Here is a 9,139-nt window from a genome sequence, read left to right on the forward strand (position 1 = left end):
GACCCCTCCTTCAGCGCCTCTCTCCTACCCGGGCTCCCCCTCCCCTCCAGCCTCTCACCTCCTGACTCCGCATCTTCTCCTCTCTCTGTGTCCTGGTGAAGCCCCCCTGAGTCCCTCCTCTCCCCCCTGTCTCTCTGAACTGACAGGAGCCCCCTGCCCATCTGACCCTCTCTCCCAGACCCCTCCTTCATCGCCTCTCTCCTGCTCTCCCTCCCCTCCAGCATCTGACCTCCTGACTCCGCATCTTCTCCTCTCTCTGGGTCCTGGTGAAGCCCCCCTGAGTCCCTCCTCTCCCCCCTGTCTCTCTGAACTGACAGGAGCCCCCCGCCCATCTGACCCTCTCTCCCAGACCCCTCCTTCATCGCCTCTCTCCTGCACTCTCTCCCTCCCAGCATCTGGCCTCTTGACTCCGCATCTTCTCCTCTCTCTGGGTCCTGGTGAAGCCCCCCTGAGTCCCTCCTCTCCCCCTGTCTCCCTCCCCCCTCTGACCCTCTGTCCCAGACCCCTCCTTCAGCGCCTCTCTCCTACCCGGGCCCCCCCTCCCCTCCATCATCTCACCTCCTGACTCCGCATCTTCTCCTCTCTCTGTGTCCTGGTGAAGCCCCCCTGAGTCCCTCCTCTCCCCCCTGTCTCTCTGAACTGACAGGAGCCCCCCGCCCATCTGACCCTCTCTCCCAGACCCCTCCTTCATCGCCTCTCTCCTGCTCTCCCTCCCCCCCAGCATCTGACCTGTTGACTCCGCATCTTCTCCTCTCTCTGGGTCCTGGTGAAGCCCCCCTGAGTCCCTCCTCTCCCCCCTGTCTCTCTGAACTGACAGGAGCCCCCCGCCCATCTGACCCTCTCTCCCAGACCCCTCCTTCATCGCCTCTCTCCTGCTCTCCCTCCCCCCCAGCATCTGACCTGTTGACTCCGCATCTTCTCCTCTCTCTGTGTCCTGGTGAAGCTCCCCTGAGTCCTTCCTCTCCCCCATGTCTCCCTCCCCTCTCTGGCCCTCTGTCCCAGACCCCTCCTTCAGTGCCTCTCTGCTGCCAGGGCCCCCCAACCCCTCCAGCATCTCCCCTCCTGACTCCTCATCTTCTCCTCTCTCTCTGTCTTGGTGAAGCCCCCCTGAGTCCCTCCTCTCCCCCATGTCTCCCTCCCACCACTGGCCCTCTGTCCCAGACCCCTCCTTCAGCGCCTCTCTCCTGCCAGGGCTCTCCCTCCCCTCCAGCATCTCACCTCCTGACTCCGCATCTTCTCCTCTCTCTGTGTCCTGGTGAAGCCCCACTGAGTCCCTGCTCTCCCCCCTGTCTCCCTCCCACCACTGACTCTCTGTCCAAGACCCCTCCTTCAGCGCCTCTCTCCTGCTCGGGCTCTCCCTCCCCTCCAGCATCTCATCTCCTGACTCCGCATCTTCTCCTCTCTCTGTGTCCTGCTGAAGCCCCCCTGAGTCCCTCCTCTCCCTCCTGTCTCCCTCCCACCACTGGCCCTCTGTCCCAGACCCCTCCTTCAGCGCCTCTCTCCTGCCAGGGCTCTCCAACCCCTTCAGCATCTCACCTCCTGACTCCGCATCTTCTCCTCTCTCTGTGTCTTGGTGAAGCCCCCCTGAGTCCCTCCTCTCCCCCCTGTCTCTCTGAACTGACAGGAGCCCCCCGCCCATCTGACCCTCTGTCCCAGACCCATCTATAGCTCCTAGACTTGCCTCTGAGCTGTCCAGGCCCCCAGTCTCTGTCAGGGACCGGGGGGCGTCGGAGATTACAGAATCTGTACTGGAGGGGCTGCTCCCACCTTCGTAGTACACCGAGTCTGTCCTGCCACACGGCCCCCCTCTTGTGAGTCTGACCTGTTTGTAGGGGGGGGTCCCTGTCTCCCAGTCAGTATCACACACGGGATGGATGAACCCACCCCCCTGACCCTGCGGCTTCTCTCCGGCAGTCCTGGGATCTGGGGGGCGGGGTGGGCCTCTCTTCAGGGGGCGGGGTGCGTTGGGGGGTGGTGGGCCCCTCTTCGGGGTGCGGGGTGGGCCCCTCTTCAGGGTGCGGGGTGTGACCCTCTTCAGGGGGCGGGGTGGGAGGGGTCGTGGGCCCCTCTCCGGGGGGCGGGGTGGGCCCCTCTCCAGGTCTGGCTCTCTCACACCCCCCATCACAGCGCCCTCCGGACACCCCGGACCCTCCATCCTCAGCCCAGAGTCCCTGGTACAAGAGCAGCTGCTGATCTCTGTCCCCAGCGGAGGTGAGTGCACGAGAAGCAGTAAACTACACCCCCCCCCCCCCTCAGGTAGGAGGAGGCGCTCACCTGCACCTGTCATCACCTGACGTGTGCCACAGTGCTGAGTACACGGTATTAACACTGATGCAGGCGGTGCATTACATGGTACACGGTATTAACACTGATGCAGGCGGTGCATTACACGGTACACGGTATTAACACTGATGCAGGCGGTGCATTACACGGTACACGGTATTAACACTGATGCAGGCGGTGCATTACACGGTACACGGTATTAACACTGATGCAGGCGGTGCATTACACGGTACACGGTATTAACACCGATGCAGGCGGTGCATTACACGGTACACGGTATTAACACCGATGCAGGCGGTGCATTACACGGTACACGGTATTAACACCGATGCAGGCGGTGCATTACACGGTACACGGTATTAACACCGATGCTGGCGGTGCATTACACGGTACACGGTATTAACACCGATGCAGGCGGTGCATTACACGGTACACGGTATTAACACTGATGCAGGCGGTGCATTACATGCAGCCCCAGGAATGGAGCAGCAATGGTGACCCCTGAGACCTGCCAGAGCAGCTGCGGGGGGGCTCAAGAGGGGGGAACTCAAGGCTCAGACTGATCAGCATTCACACTCCCCTCACACACCTAACAGAGCATGTGTGCTTAGAAACGCTGCTCCCAGAGGTGCTCTTGGGAATGTGTGCGCTGCGAAGCAGAGGGCCCTCCCCCCGTGGAGTGACTGCCTTGAATGGCGCCTCCTTCCCCAGGGAGTTCATTCCCACTGCAGACAAAAAGATGTGTCTGTGTCCGTGAGAATAATGTACTTATATGTTAAATGTATGTACTGAGGGGGTGTGATCAGGGCCGGCTTCAGGGCAGTGCAACTGGTGCAGCCACGCCTGGTACTGTGGGGGAGGGGTGCTGTGTTTTAAAATACCCTCTGCATTTAAAAGCACCTGCTGCAGAGTTCCTTGTGTGTCCAGCAGCTTTCAGACAGTAACAAAAATGTCAAGATAACTCTGGTGACTAATATTCCTGCTGGGGAGACATTGCAGTTTTGTCTAGTGGCAGTTTTGACTCCTCATAAAGTAGAAAATTGTTGCACCTGGCCCCACAGGTGCTAAAGCCAGCCCGGCGTGGGACTGACAGCCACTTACTTATGGGTACAGATTTTACATTGTTTACTCCAGCATGTGCAGAGGTCTGGAAAGGTGCCATTGTTATACCTTGTGAATACTGCAACTGGAACATTGTAGGAGGCTGGCCTGGTTTGTAGTGGGTACCTTGGGTACTTACACCTCATACCAGGTCCAGTTATCCCTTATAAGTGAAATGTAGTAGTGTTCTAGCAGTTTAGGCTGATAGAGTTAGCTATAGCAGAGTAGCTTAGCCTGAACATGGAGACATGCAAAGCTCATGCAATACCTCTTATAGTCACACAGTACTTATACACAAGTAAAGACAATACTCAGTGTTACCAAAAATAAAGGTAGTTTATTTGGGTGACACAAGGCCAAAATTATCTTAGAGGCAATACTCCTTCTGGAGTATTGCATACACAATATATACATTAGATACCAAAATAAGGTAAGTAATTAGACATAGGATAGTGCAAACAATAGGAAATGCTATAAAATGCAATGGGAGAAAATAGGTCTAGGGGCAACACAAACCATATACTAAGAAAGTGGAATGTGAATCACAAATTCCCCCATAGACAAGTATAGTGTGTGGAGAACCGCTGGGAGAGTAAGAATACCACAAAGGTGAGTAAAATACCCCATCCCAGAGCCCAGGAAAGTAGGAGTAAAGTACTGCAAGTTTCCTTAGGATGCAGTACAAGTCGTGATTAGAGTTAATGCAAGAACCAAGCAAGACTGCAAACAACAAATGGTGGATTCCTGGACCAGAAGACCGGCAAAGGGAGGAGACCAAGTCCAGAAGTCGGAAGAAGTTCCAGGAAGGAAAGGAGCCCCTGCTAACCTAGAAGAGGGTGCAAAAGAAGAGTCCCCGGTTGGACAAAGACTGCAGAAATGCACCAAAGGAAGATGGCGGCGAGTTCCTGAGTGATGCAATGGATGTCCCAACAAGAGATGTTGGATGCAGGCGAGTTTCGGCGTTGGATTAGTTCAACAAGCCTTGGTTCAAGCAAAGTCACGTTTTGCATCAAATTGGCACTGCCTGGACCCAGGAGGGTCCTGGGGGCCTCAACTCAAACTGAGGAGGCAGAGAGTGCTCCCAACACTGGAGGGAACCCACAGATGACCAGGCAACACCCATGGAGGTCCCAGGCGACGGGGACAGAGAAGGTGCAAATTGCGGTTGGTGCAGCACTAAAAAAGAAGGTCCCACGTCGCCAGAGGTCAACTCAGCGAGTTGAGCGTGGCAGGATAGAGTGCTGGGGACTTGGACCAAGCTGTGCATGAAGGATTCTTGCAAATAGTGCACAGAGGCCCCAGGAAGTGAAGATGACGCGGTGCACAGGGATACTGTCGCTAATGGGAAAGGCAAGCTCTTACCTCCTCCAAATGTGGACAGCAGGACCTTAGGACAGTCTGTGTTGTAGGGGTCCGCCAGCTGTGTTCCAAGGAGCACGCTCGTCGCCTGGAGAGGAGTCCAAGAGAACCGGTCGTCAACTTAGAAGGTACCTGCAAGAGCAGGGAAGTGACTCTGTCACTCCACAGCAGATTTCTTGGGTCCTTCTGGTGCAGGGTGAAGACAGGGAGTCCCCAGAGCATGCACACCGTGTAAACTGTTGCAGTTGCTGGCTGGAGCTGAAGTTGCAGAGGAACAGTAGCCCTTCTGGATACTTTGCTGCTGTTAGTGCGATTCCTGGAGCAGTCTGCGGTCGATCCGAGGTCAGAGGATGAAGTAGTAGTTGCAGAGGATTCCTGCTGGAAACTTGCAAGTAGAATCTGAAGAGAAACCCACAGAAGAGACCCTAAATAGCCCTGAGAGGAGGATTGGCTACCTTATCAGGTAAAGACCTATCTGGAGTGGTCTCTGATGTCATCTGCTGGCACTGGCCACTCAGAGGCCTCCAGAGTGTCCCAACACCTTGGAAAACAAGATGGCTGTGGTCTGGGGTACACTGGAGGAGCTCTGGGCACCTCCCCTGGGGTCGTGATGGACAGGGGAGTGGTCACTCCCCTTTCCTTTGTCCAGTTTTGCGCCAGAGCAGGGCTGGGGGTCCCTGAACCGGTGTGGACTGGCTTATGCAAGGAGGGCACTATCTGTGCCTTCAAACATTTCCAGAGGCTGGGGCAGGCTACCCCTCCCCTGCCTTAACACCTGTTTCCAAAAGGAGAGGGTGTAACACCCTCTCTCTGAGGAAGTCCTTTGTTCTGCCTTCCTGGGCCAAGCCTGGCTGGACCCCAGGAGGGCAGAAACCTGTCTGAGGGGTTGGCAGCAGCAGCAGCAGCAGTGAAACCCCTGAAATGGCAGTTTGGCAGTACATGGGTCTGTGCTAGAGACCCGTGGGATCATGGGATTGTGCCAACAATGCCAGGATGGCATTGAGGGGGCAATTCCATGATCATAGACATGTTACATGGCCATATTCGGAGTTACCATTGTGAAGCTACACATAGGTAGTGACCTATGTGTAGTGCACGCGTGTAATGGTGTCCCCGCACTCACAAAGTCCGGGGAATTTGCCCTGAACCATGTGGGGGCACCTTGGCTAGTGCCAGGGTGCCCACACATTAAGTAACTTAGCACCCAACCTTTACCAGGGAAAGGTTAGACATATAGGTGACTTATAAGTTACTTAAGTGCAGTGGTAAATGGCTGTGAAATAACGTGGACGTTATTTCACTCAGGCTGCAGTGGCAGGCCTGTGTAAGAATTGTCAGAGCTCCCTATGGGTGGCCAAAGAAATGCTGCAGCCCATAGGGATCTCCTGGAACCCCAATACCCTGGGTACCTCAGTACCATATACTAGGGAATTATAAGGGTGTTCCAGTATGCCAATGTAAATTGGTGAAATTGGTCACTAGCCTGTTAGTGACAATTTGGAAAGAAATGAGAGAGCATAACCACTGAGGTTCTGGATAGCAGAGCCTCAGTGAGACAGTTAGTCATCACACAGGTAACACATACAGGGCACACTTATGAGCACTGGGGCCCTGGCTGGCAGGGTCCCAGTGACACATACAACTAAAACAACATATATACAGTGAAAAATGGGGGTAACATGCCAGGCAAGATGGTACTTTCCTACACAACCCCCCCCCAAACGAAGGACAATAAGACTAGCCATGACCTGATGAGTCTTCATTGTCTAAGTGGAAATATCTGGAGAGTCCAACTGCATTGGAGTGGGTACTCCCAGGTCTATGTTCCACTGTATAGTCCATTACCTGTAGGGATATGGACCACCTCAACAATTTAGGATTTTCACCTTTCATTTGTTTTAGCCAAAGTAGAGGTTTGTGGTCTGTCTGAACAATGAAGTGAGTGCCAAACAGGTATGTGTAGGAGGCTGGACTGGCTTGTAGTGAGTACCTAGGGGTACTTGCACCTTGCACCAGGCCCAGTTATCCCTTATTAGTGTATAGGGTGTCTAGAAGCATAGGCTGATAGATAATGGTAGCTTAGCAGAGCAGCTTAGGCTGAACTAGGAGACGTAAGAAGCTACTACAGTACCACTTAGTGTCATATGCACAATATCATAAGAAAACACAATACACAATTATACTAAAAATAAAGGTACTTTATTTTTATGACAATATGCCAAAAGTATCTCAGTAAGTACCCTCAGTATGAGGATAGCAAATATACACAAGATATATGTACACAATACCAAAATATGCAGTAATAGTATTAGAAAACAGTGCAAACAATGTATAGTTACAATAGGATGCAATGGAGACACCTAGGGATAGGGGCAACACAAACCATATACTCCAAAAGTGGAATGCGAACCACGAATGGACCCCAAACCTATGTGACCTTGTAGAGGGTTGCTGGGACTATTAGAAAATAGTAAGGGTTAGAAAAATAGCCCACCCCAAGACCCTGAAAAGTGAGTGCAAAGTGCACTAAAGTTCCCCAAAGGACATAGAAGTCGTGATAGGGGAATTCTGCAGGAAAGACACAAATCAACAATGCAACAACAATGGATTTCCAGTCGAGGGTACCTGTGGAACAAGGGGACCAAGTCCAAAAGTCACAAGCAAGTCGGAGATGGGCAGATGCCCAGGAAATGCCAGCTGTGGGTGCAAAGATGCTGCTACTGGACAGTAGAAGCGTAGGTTTCTGCAAGAACGACAAAGGCTAGAGACATCCCCTTTGAAGGACGGATCTAGCATGCCATGGAGAGTTGTGCAGAAGTATTTTCCCGCCGAAAGACCGCCAACAAGCCTTCCTAGCTGCAAATCGTGCGGTTAGTGTTTTTGGATGCTGCTGTGGCCCAGGAGGGACCAGGATGTCGCAAATTGCGTCAGGGGACAGAGGGGGCGTCGAGCAAGACAAGGAGCACTCTCAGCAGCAGGCAGCACCCGCAGAAGTGCCAGAAACAGGCACTACGAGGATGCGTGAAACGGTGCTCACCCGAAGTCGCACAAAGGAGTCCCACGTCGCCGGAGAACAACTTAGGAGGTCGTGCAATGCAGGTTAGAGTTCCGTGGACCCAGGCTGGACTGTGCACAAAGGATTTCCGCCGAAAGTGCACGGAGGCCGGAGTAGCTGCAAAAGTCGCGGTTCCCAGCATTGCAGTCTGGCGTGGGGAGGTAAGGACTTACCTCCACCAAACTTGGACTGAAGAGTCACTGGACTGTGGGAGTCACTTGGACAGAGTTGCTGGATTCAAGGGACCTCGCTCGTCGTGCTGAGAGGAGACCCAAGGTATCGGTGATGCAGTTCTTTGGTGCCTGCGGTTGCAGGGGGACGATTCCGTCGACCCACGGGAGATTTCTTCGGAGCTTCTAGTGCAGAGAGGAGGCAGACTACCCCCACAGCATGCACCACCAGGAAAGCAGTCGAGAAGGCGGCTGGATCAGCGTTACAGGGTTGCAGTAGTCGTCTTTGCTACTATGTTACAGTTTTGCAGGCTTTCAGCGCGGTCAGCAGTCGATTCCTTGGCAGAAGGTGAAGAGAGAGATGCAGAGGAACTCGGATGAGCTCTTGCATTCGTTATCTAAGGAATCCCAAGAGACAGAGACCCTAAATAGCCAGAAAAGAGGGTTTGGCTACCTAGGAGAGAGGATAGGCTAGCAACACCTGAAGGAGCCTATCAGCAGGAGTCTCTGATGTCACCTGATGGCACTGGCCACTCAGAGCAGTCCAGTGTGCCAGCAGCACCTCTGTTTCCAAGATGGCAGAGGTCTGGAGCACACTGGAGGAGCTCTGGACACCTCCCAGGGGAGGTGCAGGTCAGGGGAGTGGTCACTCCCCTTTCCTTTGTCCAGTTTCACACCAGAGCAGGGCTAAGGGGTCCCTGAACCTTTGTAGACTGGCTTATGTAGAAATGGGCACCATGTGTGCCCATGAAAGCATTTCCAGAGGCTGGGGGAGGCTACTCCTCCCCTGCCTTCACACCATTTTCCAAAGGGAGAGGATGTAACACCCTCTCTCAGAGGAAGTCCTTTGTTCTGCCATCCTGGGCCAGGCCTGGCTGGACCCCAGGAGGGCAGATGCCTGTCTGAGGGGTTGGCAGCAGCAGCAGCTGCAGTGAAACCCCGGGAAAGGCAGTTTGGCAGTACCAGAGTCTGTGCTACAGACCACTGGGATCATGGGATTGTGCCAACTATGCCAGGATGGTATAGAGGGGGCAATTCCATGATCATAGACATGTTACATGGCCATATTCGGAGTTACCATTGTGAAGCTACATATAGGTAGTGACCTATATGTAGTGCACGCGTGTAATGGTGTCCCCGCACTCACAAAGTCCGGGGAATTGGCCCTGAA

This window comes from Pleurodeles waltl, chromosome 2_2 (genome assembly GCF_031143425.1).
Source record: "Pleurodeles waltl isolate 20211129_DDA chromosome 2_2, aPleWal1.hap1.20221129, whole genome shotgun sequence".
Lineage (NCBI taxonomy): Eukaryota > Metazoa > Chordata > Amphibia > Caudata > Salamandridae > Pleurodeles > Pleurodeles waltl.